Here is a 15,777-nt window from a genome sequence, read left to right on the forward strand (position 1 = left end):
GAGTTGCACTGACTGGTTTATGAACGTCTATTCATTTAGCGTTTTAATGACCATGTTTGCACACTGATGTGGTGTAAAAAAAATAAAATAAAACTAAATAATAATAATCTAGCACACCTGTGCAGGTTTGACATGACATGACAGGTAGCTGTGTCCTTTGTGGGTGGTGCTGATCCTGTTAAATGACATGAGGGTCTCATGCCTATACACAAGGGTGTGTCATTGCTGTTGCTTGACCATGCATTGGTTTCTGTGGTCAGTGAATGATAAAAACAAAATTTACCATCCATTGATGGATGGGAAATCCGCCATGAGGCATTTGTTTTTAGAAACTGCTGCTCACAGACCAATGTTGCAATGGAGTGTCTCCAACTGCTGGTGGTATTGGAAAGGCATTAGTGCTATGACAGGGTCTGAAGGAAGAAGAAGAAGAAGAAGAAGACGGAAAAAAATATATATAAAAAGAAAAAGAGAGAGAGAGAGAGAGACTGACTTAGTGAGCGAGTGAGTGAAGAGAGTGAGAGTGAGTGAGTGTGAATGAGTGAGTGAGTGATTGAGTGAGTGAGTGAGTGAGAGAACAAATGAGTTAAAGCAAGTGAGTGAGAGAGATCGAATGAATGAAAGTCTGAATGACAGAAAGAAAAAAGGATGAAGAAAGAAGCATGAAGAAAAAAAAAATGTATATGGAGTTGCTGACATGAGTGCATATCTACAAAGCCGTTGAGGCTGATCCTCATGGAGGATTATTGCACCAGGACCCTTAGCACTTTTAAAATGCCATTCAATGCCACGGGCTAGATGTAAACTGCAGATGACCATGTTGTGGTAGTTACCATGGATACCCAAGTGATGTGTAAGCTAACACATAGGCCCAACGGATTCCAAGAAGGCCAGAATCACCAGCGGCACCACCATCGATTGTCAGGTCACCCGGATTCAGCAAATACCAGAGTCCAAAATGATGCAGGTTTATACTGTTAATTTTCAGTTTATCGTTACAGTTGGTGTTATTCCATGTCGGAAGGGACGCAGCTACAGCCAGTGGGGTAACTAGAGACAGGCAGGCAGCTATGTGCAACAAAGGGTAGGCGTGTTGTTTTCATATGCAGATCTGAAATATTGTCTTATATGCAAGAGGAGGAGTGATGGGGGGTTCAGGCAAAAGCCAGGCTATGGATTGCATTGCTAAATGCTCCATCAGAGTGCAATGGTCGCCTGTCCTTTTTTAAGTGTGATGATGTGGGTTTAGCCTGTGCTGTATGTTATGTATTGGGTGGCTGACTGCCACCCACCCAGAAAGTGTATGGGAGGCTGGTTGGCTGCCAGCCTTCCTTCCATTCCTATGAGTAATGTGAGTGCTCATGAAGGGGACATGGTTGGGTCCACCCCTTTCCCGGTTATCCCCTCTAGGCCTTTTGGCTTAGATCAAGTGTAAAAAAAGAAAGGATCTTGCGACAGATCGCATCCTGAGGCACGTTTTTTTTTGTGTGAATACTTGCACTTGGGTGACTTGTGAGCACATACTGATACATAACGTTCCCTATCTGGGGACCATAAATTAAATGGATTTTTGAGAAAGGGAGCTGATTTGGAAGCTTGCTTCTGTCGCCCTATGCATTGACCCGATGTGGCAGTATCTTCGGGTAGTGAACAGTGCACCACCCCCATTCCAGTGTTAAACAAGAAAGATTCTCATTTAATCCTCCGTGGGGTGAGAATTTGAGTTTGAGAATTGGAGACCAAAATGATGTGAGTTGCACTGACTGGTTTATGAACGTCTATTCATTTAGCGTTTTAATGACCATGTTTGCACACTGATTGGTGTAAAAAAATAAAATAAAACTAAATAATAATAATCTAGCACACCTGTGCAGGTTTGACATGACATGACAGGTAGCTGTCCTTGTGGGTGGTGGCTGAATCCTGTTAAATGACATGAGGGTCTCATGCCTATACACAAGGGTGTGTCATTGCTGTTGCTTGACCATGCATTGGTTTCTGTGTGTCAGTGAATGATAAAAACAAAATTTTACCATCCATTGATGGATGGGAAATCCGCCATGAGGCATTTGTTTTTAGAAACTGCTGCTCACAACCAATTCCAATGTTGCATGGTGTGTCTCCATCTGCTGGTGGTATTGGAAAGGCATTAGTGCTATGACAGGGTCTGAAGAAGAAGAAGAAGAAGACGGAAAAAAATATATATAAAAAGAAAAAGAGAGAGAGAGAGAGAGACTGACTTAGTGAGTGAGTGAGTGAGAGAGTGAGAGTGAGTGAGAGTGAATGAGTGAGTGAGTGAGTGATTGAGTGAGTGAGTGAGTGAGAACAAATGAGTTAAAGCAAGTGAGTGAGAGAGATCGAATGAATGAAAGTCTGAATGACAGAAAGAAAAAAGGATGAAGAAAGAAGCATGAAGAAAAAAAAATGTATATGGAGTTGCTGACATGAGTGCAATCTACAAAGCCGTTGAGGCTGACCTCATGGGAGGATTATTGCACCAGGACCCTTGAGCACTTTTAAAATGCCATTCAATGCCACGGGCTAGATGTAAACTGCAGATGACCATGTTTGTGGTAGTTACCATGGATACCCAAGTGATGTGTGAGCTAACACATAGGGCCCAACAGATTCCAAGAAGGCCAGAATCACACAGCGGGCACCACCATCGATTGTCAGGGTCACCCCGGATTCAGCAAATGCCAGAGTCCAAAATGATGCAGGTTTATACTGTTAATTTCAGTTTATCGTTACAGTTGGTGTTATTCCATGTCGGAAGGGACGCAGCTACAGCCAGTGGGGTAACTAGAGACAGGCAGGCAGCTATGTGCAACAAAGGTAGGCGTGTTGTTTTCATATGCAGATCTGAAATATTGTCTTATATGCAAGGAGGAGGACGTGATGTGGGGGTTCAGGCAAAAGCCAGGCTATGGATTGCATTGCTAAATGCTCCATCAGAGTGCAATGGTCGCCTGTCCTTTTTTTAAGTGATGATGTGGGTTTAGCCTGTGCTGTATGTATGTATGGGTGGCTGACTGCCACCCACCCAGAAAGTGTATGGGAGGCTGGTTGGCTGCCAGCCTTCCTTCCATTCCTATGAGTAATGTGAGTGCTCATGAAGGGGACATGGTTGGGTCCACCCCTTTCCCGGTTATCCCCTCTAGGCCTTTTGGCTTAGATCAAGTGTAAAAAAAGAAAGGATCTTGCGACAGACTGCATCCTGAGGCACGTTTTTTTTTGTGTCAATACTTGCACTTGGGTGACTTGTGAGCACATACTGATACATACGTTCCCTATCTGGGGACCATAAATTAAATGGATTTTTGAGAAAGGGAGCTGATTTGGAAGCTTGCTTCTGTCGCCCTATGCATTGACCCGATGTGGCAGTATCTTCGGGTAGTGAACAGTGCACCACCCCATTCCAGTGTTAAACAAGAAAGATTCTCATTTAATCCTCCGTGGGTGAGAATTTGAGTTTGAGAATTGGAGACCAAAATGATGAGTTGCACTGACTGGTTTATGAACGTCTATTCATTTAGCGTTTTAATGACCATGTTTGCACACTGATTGGTGTAAAAAAATAAAATAAAACTAAATAATAATAATCTAGCACACCTGTGCAGGTTTGACATGACATGACAGGTAGCTGTCTTGTGGGTGGTGCTGAATCCTGTTAAATGACATGAGGGTCTCATGCCTATACACAAGGGTGTGTCATTGCTGTTGCTTGACCATGCATTGGTTTCTGTGGTCAGTGAATGATAAAAACAAAATTTACCATCCATTGATGGATGGGAAATCCGCCATGAGGCATTTGTTTTTAGAAACTGCTGCTCACAACCAATGTTGCAATGGAGTGTCTCCATCTGCTGGTGGTATTGGAAAGGCATTAGTGCTATGACAGGGTCTGAAGAAGAAGAAGAAGAAGAAGACGGAAAAAAATATATATAAAAAGAAAAAGAGAGAGAGAGAGACTGACTTAGTGAGCGAGTGAGTGAGAGAGTGAGAGTGAGTGAGAGTGGATGAGTGAGTGAGTGATTGAGTGAGTGAGTGAGTGAGAACAAATGAGTTAAAGCAAGTGAGTGAGAGAGATCGAATGAATGAAAGTCTGAATGACAGAAAGAAAAAAGGATGAAGAAAGAAGCATGAAGAAAAAAAAATGTATATGGAGTTGCTGACATAAGTGCAATCTACAAAGCCGTTGAGGCTGATCCTCATGGGAGGATTATTGCACCAGGACCCTTAGCACTTTTAAAATGCCATTCAATGCCACGGGCTAGATGTAAACTGCAGATGACCATGTTGTGGTAGTTACCATGGATACCCAAGTGATGTGTGAGCTAACACATAGGCCCAACAGATTCCAAGAAGGCCAGAATCACCAGCGGCACCACCATCGATTGTCAGGTCACCCGGATTCAGCAAATACCAGAGTCCAAAATGATGCAGGTTTATACTGTTAATTTTCAGTTTATCGTTACAGTTGGTGTTATTCCATGTCGGAAGGGATGCAGCTACAGCCAGTGGGGTAACTAGAGACAGGCAGGCAGCTATGTGCAACAAAGGTAGGCGTGTTGTTTTCATATGCAGATCTGAAATATTGTCTTATATGCAAGAGGAGGAGTGATGGGGGTTCAGGCAAAAGCCAGGCTATGGATTGCATTGCTAAATGCTCCATCAGAGTGCAATGGTCGCCTGTCCTTTTTTTAAGTGATGATGTGGGTTTAGCCTGTGCTGTATGTATGTATGGGTGGCTGACTGCCACCCACCCAGAAAGTGTATGGGAGGCTGGTTGGCTGCCAGCCTTCCTTCCATTCCTATGAGTAATGTGAGTGCTCATGAAGGGGACATGGTTGGGTCCACCCCTTTCCCGGTTATCCCCTCTAGGCCTTTTGGCTTAGATCAAGTGTAAAAAAAAGAAAGGATCTTGCGACAGATCGCATCCTGAGGCACGTTTTTTTTTGTGTGAATACTTGCACTTGGGTGACTTGTGAGCACATACTGATACATACGTTCCCTATCTGGGGACCATAAATTAAATGGATTTTTGAGAAAGGGAGCTGATTTGGAAGCTTGCTTCTGTCGCCCTATGCATTGACCCGATGTGGCAGTATCTTCGGGTAGTGAACAGTGCACCACCCCATTCCAGTGTTAAACAAGAAAGATTCTCATTTAATCCTCCGTGGGTGAGAATTTGAGTTTGAGAATTGGAGACCAAAATGATGAGTTGCACTGACTGGTTTATGAACGTCTATTCATTTAGCGTTTTAATGACCATGTTTGCACACTGATTGGTGTAAAAAAAATAAAATAAAACTAAATAATAATAATCTAGCACACCTGTGCAGGTTTGACATGACATGACAGGTAGCTGTCTTGTGGGTGGTGCTGAATCCTGTTAAATGACATGAGGGTCTCATGCCTATACACAAGGGTGTGTCATTGCTGTTGCTTGACCATGCATTGGTTTCTGTGGTCAGTGAATGATAAAACAAAATTTACCATCCATTGATGGATGGGAAATCCGCCATGAGGCATTTGTTTTTAGAAACTGCTGCTCACAACCAATGTTGCAATGGAGTGTCTCCATCTGCTGGTGGTATTGGAAAGGCATTAGTGCTATGACAGGGTCTGAAGAAGAAGAAGAAGAAGACGGAAAAAAATATATATAAAAAGAAAAAGAGAGAGAGAGAGAGAGACTGACTTAGTGAGCGAGTGAGTGAGAGAGTGAGAGTGAGTGAGAGTGAATGAGTGAGTGAGTGATTGAGTGAGTGAGTGAGTGAGAACAAATGAGTTAAAGCAAGTGAGTGAGAGAGATCGAATGAATGAAAGTCTGAATGACAGAAAGAAAAAAGGATGAAGAAAGAAGCATGAAGAAAAAAAAATGTATATGGAGTTGCTGACATGAGTGCAATCTACAAAGCCGTTGAGGCTGATCCTCATGGGAGGATTATTGCACCAGGACCCTTAGCACTTTTAAAATGCCATTCAATGCCACGGGCTAGATGTAAACTGCAGATGACCATGTTGTGGTAGTTACCATGGATACCCAAGTGATGTGTGAGCTAACACATAGGCCCAACAGATTCCAAGAAGGCCAGAATCACCAGCGGCACCACCATCGATTGTCAGGTCACCCGGATTCAGCAAATACCAGAGTCCAAAATGATGCAGGTTTATACTGTTAATTTTCAGTTTATCGTTACAGTTGGTGTTATTCCATGTCGGAAGGGACGCAGCTACAGCCAATGGGGTAACTAGAGACAGGCAGGCAGCTATGTGCAACAAAGGTAGGCGTGTTGTTTTCATATGCAGATCTGAAATATTGTCTTATATGCAAGAGGAGGAGTGATGGGGGTTCAGGCAAAAGCCAGGCTATGGATTGCATTGCTAAATGCTCCATCAGAGTGCAATGGTCGCCTGTCCTTTTTTTAAGTGATGATGTGGGTTTAGCCTGTGCTGTATGTATGTATGGGTGGCTGACTGCCACCCACCCAGAAAGTGTATGGGAGGCTGGTTGGCTGCCAGCCTTCCTTCCATTCCTATGAGTAATGTGAGTGCTCATGAAGGGGACATGGTTGGGTCCACCCCTTTCCCGGTTATCCCCTCTAGGCCTTTTGGCTTAGATCAAGTGTAAAAAAAGAAAGGATCTTGCGACAGATCGCATCCTGAGGCACGTTTTTTTTTGTGTGAATACTTGCACTTGGGTGACTTGTGAGCACATACTGATACATACGTTCCCTATCTGGGGACCATAAATTAAATGGATTTTTGAGAAAGGGAGCTGATTTGGAAGCTTGCTTCTGTCGCCCTATGCATTGACCCGATGTGGCAGTATCTTCGGGTAGTGAACAGTGCACCACCCCATTCCAGTGTTAAACAAGAAAGATTCTCATTTAATCCTCCGTGGGTGAGAATTTGAGTTTGAGAATTGGAGACCAAAATGATGAGTTGCACTGACTGGTTTATGAACGTCTATTCATTTAGCGTTTTAATGACCATGTTTGCACACTGATTGGTGTAAAAAAATAAAATAAAACTAAATAATAATAATCTAGCACACCTGTGCAGGTTTGACATGACATGACAGGTAGCTGTCTTGTGGGTGGTGCTGAATCCTGTTAAATGACATGAGGGTCTCATGCCTATACACAAGGGTGTGTCATTGCTGTTGCTTGACCATGCATTGGTTTCTGTGGTCAGTGAATGATAAAAACAAAATTTACCATCCATTGATGGATGGGAAATCCGCCATGAGGCATTTGTTTTTAGAAACTGCTGCTCACAACCAATGTTGCAATGGAGTGTCTCCAACTGCTGGTGGTATTGGAAAGGCATTAGTGCTATGACAGGGTCTGAAGAAGAAGAAGAAGAAGAAGAAGACGGAAAAAAATATATATAAAAAGAAAAAGAGAGAGAGAGAGAGAGACTGACTTAGTGAGCGAGTGAGTGAGAGAGTGAGAGTGAGTGAGTGTGAATGAGTGAGTGAGTGATTGAGTGAGTGAGTGAGTGAGAACAAATGAGTTAAAGCAAGTGAGTGAGAGAGATCGAATGAATGAAAGTCTGAATGACAGAAAGAAAAAAGGATGAAGAAAGAAGCATGAAGAAAAAAAAATGTATATGGAGTTGCTGACATGAGTGCAATCTACAAAGCCGTTGAGGCTGATCCTCATGGGAGGATTATTGCACCAGGACCCTTAGCACTTTCAAAATGCCATTCAATGCCACGGGCTAGATGTAAACTGCAGATGACCATGTTGTGGTAGTTACCATGGATACCCAAGTGATGTGTGAGCTAACACATAGGCCCAACAGATTCCAAGAAGGCCAGAATCACCAGCGGCACCACCATCGATTGTCAGGTCACCCGGATTCAGCAAATACCAGAGTCCAAAATGATGCAGGTTTATACTGTTAATTTTCAGTTTATCGTTACAGTTGGTGTTATTCCATGTCGGAAGGGACGCAGCTACAGCCAGTGGGGTAACTAGAGACAGGCAGGCAGCTATGTGCAACAAAGGTAGGCGTGTTGTTTTCATATGCAGATCTGAAATATTGTCTTATATGCAAGAGGAGGAGTGATGGGGGTTCAGGCAAAAGCCAGGCTATGGATTGCATTGCTAAATGCTCCATCAGAGTGCAATGGTCGCCTGTCCTTTTTTTAAGTGATGATGTGGGTTTAGCCTGTGCTGTATGTATGTATGGGTGGCTGACTGCCACCCACCCAGAAAGTGTATGGGAGGCTGGTTGGCTGCCAGCCTTCCTTCCATTCCTATGAGTAATGTGAGTGCTCATGAAGGGGACATGGTTGGGTCCACCCCTTTCCCGGTTATCCCCTCTAGGCCTTTTGGCTTAGATCAAGTGTAAAAAAAGAAAGGATCTTGCGACAGATCGCATCCTGAGGCACGTTTTTTTTTGTGTGAATACTTGCACTTGGGTGACTTGTGAGCACATACTGATACATACGTTCCCTATCTGGGGACCATAAATTAAATGGATTTTTGAGAAAGGGAGCTGATTTGGAAGCTTGCTTCTGTCACCCTATGCATTGACCCGATGTGGCAGTATCTTCGGGTAGTGAACAGTGCACCACCCCATTCCAGTGTTAAACAAGAAAGATTCTCATTTAATCCTCCGTGGGTGAGAATTTGAGTTTGAGAATTGGAGACCAAAATGATGAGTTGCACTGACTGGTTTATGAACGTCTATTCATTTAGCGTTTTAATGACCATGTTTGCACACTGATTGGTGTAAAAAAATAAAATAAAACTAAATAATAATAATCTAGCACACCTGTGCAGGTTTGACATGACATGACAGGTAGCTGTCTTGTGGGTGGTGCTGAATCCTGTTAAATGACATGAGGGTCTCATGCCTATACACAAGGGTGTGTCATTGCTGTTGCTTGACCATGCATTGGTTTCTGTGGTCAGTGAATGATAAAAACAAAATTTACCATCCATTGATGGATGGAAAATCCGCCATGAGGCATTTGTTTTTAGAAACTGCTGCTCACAACCAATGTTGCAATGGAGTGTCTCCATCTGCTGGTGGTATTGGAAAGGCATTAGTGCTATGAAAGGGTCTGAAGAAGAAGAAGAAGAAGACGGAAAAAAATATATATAAAAAGAAAAAGAGAGAGAGAGAGAGAGACTGACTTAGTGAGCGAGTGAGTGAGAGAGTGAGAGTGAATGAGTGAGTGAGTGATTGAGTGAGTGAGTGAGTGAGTGAGAACAAATGAGTTAAAGCAAGTGAGTGAGAGAGATCGAATGAATGAAAGTCTGAATGACAGAAAGAAAAAAGGATGAAGAAAGAAGCATGAAGAAAAAAAAATGTATATGGAGTTGCTGACATGAGTGCAATCTACAAAGCCGTTGAGGCTGATCCTCATGGGAGGATTATTGCACCAGGACCCTTAGCACTTTTAAAATGCCATTCAATGCCACGGGCTAGATGTAAACTGCAGATGACCATGTTGTGGTAGTTACCATGGATACCCAAGTGATGTGTGAGCTAACACATAGGCCCAACAGATTCCAAGAAGGCCAGAATCACCAGCGGCACCACCATCGATTGTCAGGTCACCCGGATTCAGCAAATACCAGAGTCCAAAATGATGCAGGTTTATACTGTTAATTTTCAGTTTATCGTTACAGTTGGTGTTATTCCATGTCGGAAGGGACGCAGCTACAGCCAGTGGGGTAACTAGAGACAGGCAGGCAGCTATGTGCAACAAAGGTAGGCGTGTTGTTTTCATATGCAGATCTGAAATATTGTCTTATATGCAAGAGGAGGAGTGATGGGGGTTCAGGCAAAAGCCAGGCTATGGATTGCATTGCTAAATGCTCCATCAGAGTGCAATGGTCGCCTGTCCTTTTTTTAAGTGATGATGTGGGTTTAGCCTGTGCTGTATGTATGTATGGGTGGCTGACTGCCACCCACCCATAAAGTGTATGGGAGGCTGGTTGGCTGCCAGCCTTCCTTCCATTCCTATGAGTAATGTGAGTGCTCATGAAGGGGACATGGTTGGGTCCACCCCTTTCCCGGTTATCCCCTCTAGGCCTTTTGGCTTAGACCAAGTGTAAAAAAAGAAAGGATCTTGCGACAGATCGCATCCTGAGGCACGTTTTTTTTTGTGTGAATACTTGCACTTGGGTGACTTGTGAGCACATACTGATACATACGTTCCCTATCTGGGGACCATAAATTAAATGGATTTTTGAGAAAGGGAGCTGATTTGGAAGCTTGCTTCTGTCGCCCTATGCATTGACCCGATCTGGCAGTATCTTCGGGTAGTGAACAGTGCACCACCCCATTCCAGTGTTAAACAAGAAAGATTCTCATTTAATCCTCCGTGGGTGAGAATTTGAGTTTGAGAATTGGAGACCAAAATGATGAGTTGCACTGACTGGTTTATGAACGTCTATTCATTTAGCGTTTTAATGACCATGTTTGCACACTGATTGGTGTAAAAAAATAAAATAAAACTAAATAATAATAATCTAGCACACCTGTGCAGGTTTGACATGACATGACAGGTAGCTGTCTTGTGGGTGGTGCTGAATCCTGTTAAATGACATGAGGGTCTCATGCCTATACACAAGGGTGTGTCATTGCTGTTGCTTGACCATGCATTGGTTTCTGTGGTCAGTGAATGATAAAAACAAAATTTACCATCCATTGATGGATGGGAAATCCGCCATGAGGCATTTGTTTTTAGAAACTGCTGCTCACAACCAATGTTGCAATGGAGTGTCTCCATCTGCTGGTGGTATTGGAAAGGCATTAGTGCTATGACAGGGTCTGAAGAAGAAGAAGAAGAAGAAGACGGAAAAAAATATATATAAAAAGAAAAAGAGAGAGAGAGAGACTGACTTAGTGAGCGAGTGAGTGAGAGAGTGAGAGTGAGTGAGAGTGAATGAGTGAGTGAGTGATTGAGTGAGTGAGTGAGTGAGAACAAATGAGTTAAAGCAAGTGAGTGAGAGAGATCGAATGAATGAAAGTCTGAATGACAGAAAGAAAAAAGGATGAAGAAAGAAGCATGAAGAAAAAAAAATGTATATGGAGTTGCTGACATAAGTGCAATCTACAAAGCCGTTGAGGCTGATCCTCATGGGAGGATTATTGCACCAGGACCCTTAGCACTTTTAAAATGCCATTCAATGCCACGGGCTAGATGTAAACTGCAGATGACCATGTTGTGGTAGTTACCATGGATACCCAAGTGATGTGTGAGCTAACACATAGGCCCAACAGATTCCAAGAAGGCCAGAATCACCAGCGGCACCACCATCGATTGTCAGGTCACCCGGATTCAGCAAATACCAGAGTCCAAAATGATGCAGGTTTATACTGTTAATTTTCAGTTTATCGTTACAGTTGGTGTTATTCCATGTCGGAAGGGATGCAGCTACAGCCAGTGGGGTAACTAGAGACAGGCAGGCAGCTATGTGCAACAAAGGTAGGCGTGTTGTTTTCATATGCAGATCTGAAATATTGTCTTATATGCAAGAGGAGGAGTGATGGGGGTTCAGGCAAAAGCCAGGCTATGGATTGCATTGCTAAATGCTCCATCAGAGTGCAATGGTCGCCTGTCCTTTTTTTAAGTGATGATGTGGGTTTAGCCTGTGCTGTATGTATGTATGGGTGGCTGACTGCCACCCACCCAGAAAGTGTATGGGAGGCTGGTTGGCTGCCAGCCTTCCTTCCATTCCTATGAGTAATGTGAGTGCTCATGAAGGGGACATGGTTGGGTCCACCCCTTTCCCGGTTATCCCCTCTAGGCCTTTTGGCTTAGATCAAGTGTAAAAAAAAGAAAGGATCTTGCGACAGATCGCATCCTGAGGCACGTTTTTTTTTGTGTGAATACTTGCACTTGGGTGACTTGTGAGCACATACTGATACATACGTTCCCTATCTGGGGACCATAAATTAAATGGATTTTTGAGAAAGGGAGCTGATTTGGAAGCTTGCTTCTGTCGCCCTATGCATTGACCCGATGTGGCAGTATCTTCGGGTAGTGAACAGTGCACCACCCCATTCCAGTGTTAAACAAGAAAGATTCTCATTTAATCCTCCGTGGGTGAGAATTTGAGTTTGAGAATTGGAGACCAAAATGATGAGTTGCACTGACTGGTTTATGAACGTCTATTCATTTAGCGTTTTAATGACCATGTTTGCACACTGATTGGTGTAAAAAAAATAAAATAAAACTAAATAATAATAATCTAGCACACCTGTGCAGGTTTGACATGACATGACAGGTAGCTGTCTTGTGGGTGGTGCTGAATCCTGTTAAATGACATGAGGGTCTCATGCCTATACACAAGGGTGTGTCATTGCTGTTGCTTGACCATGCATTGGTTTCTGTGGTCAGTGAATGATAAAACAAAATTTACCATCCATTGATGGATGGGAAATCCGCCATGAGGCATTTGTTTTTAGAAACTGCTGCTCACAACCAATGTTGCAATGGAGTGTCTCCATCTGCTGGTGGTATTGGAAAGGCATTAGTGCTATGACAGGGTCTGAAGAAGAAGAAGAAGAAGACGGAAAAAAATATATATAAAAAGAAAAAGAGAGAGAGAGAGAGAGACTGACTTAGTGAGCGAGTGAGTGAGAGAGTGAGAGTGAGTGAGAGTGAATGAGTGAGTGAGTGATTGAGTGAGTGAGTGAGTGAGTGAGAACAAATGAGTTAAAGCAAGTGAGTGAGAGAGATCGAATGAATGAAAGTCTGAATGACAGAAAGAAAAAAGGATGAAGAAAGAAGCATGAAGAAAAAAAAATGTATATGGAGTTGCTGACATGAGTGCAATCTACAAAGCCGTTGAGGCTGATCCTCATGGGAGGATTATTGCACCAGGACCCTTAGCACTTTTAAAATGCCATTCAATGCCACGGGCTAGATGTAAACTGCAGATGACCATGTTGTGGTAGTTACCATGGATACCCAAGTGATGTGTGAGCTAACACATAGGCCCAACAGATTCCAAGAAGGCCAGAATCACCAGCGGCACCACCATCGATTGTCAGGTCACCCGGATTCAGCAAATACCAGAGTCCAAAATGATGCAGGTTTATACTGTTAATTTTCAGTTTATCGTTACAGTTGGTGTTATTCCATGTCGGAAGGGACGCAGCTACAGCCAATGGGGTAACTAGAGACAGGCAGGCAGCTATGTGCAACAAAGGTAGGCGTGTTGTTTTCATATGCAGATCTGAAATATTGTCTTCTATGCAAGAGGAGGAGTGATGGGGGTTCAGGCAAAAGCCAGGCTATGGATTGCATTGCTAAATGCTCCATCAGAGTGCAATGGTCGCCTGTCCTTTTTTTAAGTGATGATGTGGGTTTAGCCTGTGCTGTATGTATGTATGGGTGGCTGACTGCCACCCACCCAGAAAGTGTATGGGAGGCTGGTTGGCTGCCAGCCTTCCTTCCATTCCTATGAGTAATGTGAGTGCTCATGAAGGGGACATGGTTGGGTCCACCCCTTTCCCGGTTATCCCCTCTAGGCCTTTTGGCTTAGATCAAGTGTAAAAAAAGAAAGGATCTTGCGACAGATCGCATCCTGAGGCACGTTTTTTTTTGTGTGAATACTTGCACTTGGGTGACTTGTGAGCACATACTGATACATACGTTCCCTATCTGGGGACCATAAATTAAATGGATTTTTGAGAAAGGGAGCTGATTTGGAAGCTTGCTTCTGTCGCCCTATGCATTGACCCGATGTGGCAGTATCTTCGGGTAGTGAACAGTGCACCACCCCATTCCAGTGTTAAACAAGAAAGATTCTCATTTAATCCTCCGTGGGTGAGAATTTGAGTTTGAGAATTGGAGACCAAAATGATGAGTTGCACTGACTGGTTTATGAACGTCTATTCATTTAGCGTTTTAATGACCATGTTTGCACACTGATTGGTGTAAAAAAATAAAATAAAACTAAATAATAATAATCTAGCACACCTGTGCAGGTTTGACATGACATGACAGGTAGCTGTCTTGTGGGTGGTGCTGAATCCTGTTAAATGACATGAGGGTCTCATGCCTATACACAAGGGTGTGTCATTGCTGTTGCTTGACCATGCATTGGTTTCTGTGGTCAGTGAATGATAAAAACAAAATTTACCATCCATTGATGGATGGGAAATCCGCCATGAGGCATTTGTTTTTAGAAACTGCTGCTCACAACCAATGTTGCAATGGAGTGTCTCCAACTGCTGGTGGTATTGGAAAGGCATTAGTGCTATGACAGGGTCTGAAGAAGAAGAAGAAGAAGAAGACGGAAAAAAATATATATAAAAAGAAAAAGAGAGAGAGAGAGAGAGACTGACTTAGTGAGCGAGTGAGTGAGAGAGTGAGAGTGAGTGAGAGTGAATGAGTGAGTGAGTGATTGAGTGAGTGAGTGAGTGAGAACAAATGAGTTAAAGCAAGTGAGTGAGAGAGATCGAATGAATGAAAGTCTGAATGACAGAAAGAAAAAAGGATGAAGAAAGAAGCATGAAGAAAAAAAAATGTATATGGAGTTGCTGACATGAGTGCAATCTACAAAGCCGTTGAGGCTGATCCTCATGGGAGGATTATTGCACCAGGACCCTTAGCACTTTCAAAATGCCATTCAATGCCACGGGCTAGATGTAAACTGCAGATGACCATGTTGTGGTAGTTACCATGGATACCCAAGTGATGTGTGAGCTAACACATAGGCCCAACAGATTCCAAGAAGGCCAGAATCACCAGCGGCACCACCATCGATTGTCAGGTCACCCGGATTCAGCAAATACCAGAGTCCAAAATGATGCAGGTTTATACTGTTAATTTTCAGTTTATCGTTACAGTTGGTGTTATTCCATGTCGGAAGGGACGCAGCTACAGCCAGTGGGGTAACTAGAGACAGGCAGGCAGCTATGTGCAACAAAGGTAGGCGTGTTGTTTTCATATGCAGATCTGAAATATTGTCTTATATGCAAGAGGAGGAGTGATGGGGGTTCAGGCAAAAGCCAGGCTATGGATTGCATTGCTAAATGCTCCATCAGAGTGCAATGGTCGCCTGTCCTTTTTTTAAGTGATGATGTGGGTTTAGCCTGTGCTGTATGTATGTATGGGTGGCTGACTGCCACCCACCCAGAAAGTGTATGGGAGGCTGGTTGGCTGCCAGCCTTCCTTCCATTCCTATGAGTAATGTGAGTGCTCATGAAGGGGACATGGTTGGGTCCACCCCTTTCCCGGTTATCCCCTCTAGGCCTTTTGGCTTAGATCAAGTGTAAAAAAAGAAAGGATCTTGCGACAGATCGCATCCTGAGGCACGTTTTTTTTTGTGTGAATACTTGCACTTGGGTGACTTGTGAGCACATACTGATACATACGTTCCCTATCTGGGGACCATAAATTAAATGGATTTTTGAGAAAGGGAGCTGATTTGGAAGCTTGCTTCTGTCGCCCTATGCATTGACCCGATGTGGCAGTATCTTCGGGTAGTGAACAGTGCACCACCCCATTCCAGTGTTAAACAAGAAAGATTCTCATTTAATCCTCCGTGGGTGAGAATTTGAGTTTGAGAATTGGAGACCAAAATGATGAGTTGCACTGACTGGTTTATGAACGTCTATTCATTTAGCGTTTTAATGACCATGTTTGCACACTGATTGGTGTAAAAAAATAAAATAAAACTAAATAATAATAATCTAGCACACCTGTGCAGGTTTGACATGACATGACAGGTAGCTGTCTTGTGGGTGGTGCTGAATCCTGTTAAATGACATGAGGGTCTCATGCCTATACAC

At 43.4% G+C, this 15,777-nt stretch overlaps 9 pseudogenes; all 9 read left to right on the top strand.

Moving 5' to 3' along the window:
- Positions 1-1,399: 1,399 nt before the first annotated feature.
- LOC130288671 (U2 spliceosomal RNA) lies at positions 1,400-1,664 on the top strand (annotated as a pseudogene).
- A 1,486-nt stretch (positions 1,665-3,150) lies between these two features.
- On the top strand, positions 3,151-3,414 carry LOC130289961 (U2 spliceosomal RNA; annotated as a pseudogene).
- A 1,459-nt stretch (positions 3,415-4,873) lies between these two features.
- Positions 4,874-5,138, top strand: LOC130288536 (U2 spliceosomal RNA; annotated as a pseudogene).
- A 1,460-nt stretch (positions 5,139-6,598) lies between these two features.
- LOC130285682 (U2 spliceosomal RNA) lies at positions 6,599-6,862 on the top strand (annotated as a pseudogene).
- Positions 6,863-8,328: 1,466 nt separating this feature from the next.
- On the top strand, positions 8,329-8,592 carry LOC130289321 (U2 spliceosomal RNA; annotated as a pseudogene).
- Positions 8,593-10,046: 1,454 nt separating this feature from the next.
- Positions 10,047-10,310, top strand: LOC130289651 (U2 spliceosomal RNA; annotated as a pseudogene).
- A 1,459-nt stretch (positions 10,311-11,769) lies between these two features.
- Positions 11,770-12,034, top strand: LOC130288537 (U2 spliceosomal RNA; annotated as a pseudogene).
- A 1,464-nt stretch (positions 12,035-13,498) lies between these two features.
- LOC130285683 (U2 spliceosomal RNA) lies at positions 13,499-13,762 on the top strand (annotated as a pseudogene).
- Positions 13,763-15,225: 1,463 nt separating this feature from the next.
- LOC130285684 (U2 spliceosomal RNA) lies at positions 15,226-15,489 on the top strand (annotated as a pseudogene).
- Positions 15,490-15,777: the final 288 nt, after the last annotated feature.

This window comes from Hyla sarda, chromosome 8, assembly GCF_029499605.1.
Source record: "Hyla sarda isolate aHylSar1 chromosome 8, aHylSar1.hap1, whole genome shotgun sequence".
Classification (NCBI taxonomy): Eukaryota; Metazoa; Chordata; class Amphibia; order Anura; family Hylidae; genus Hyla; species Hyla sarda.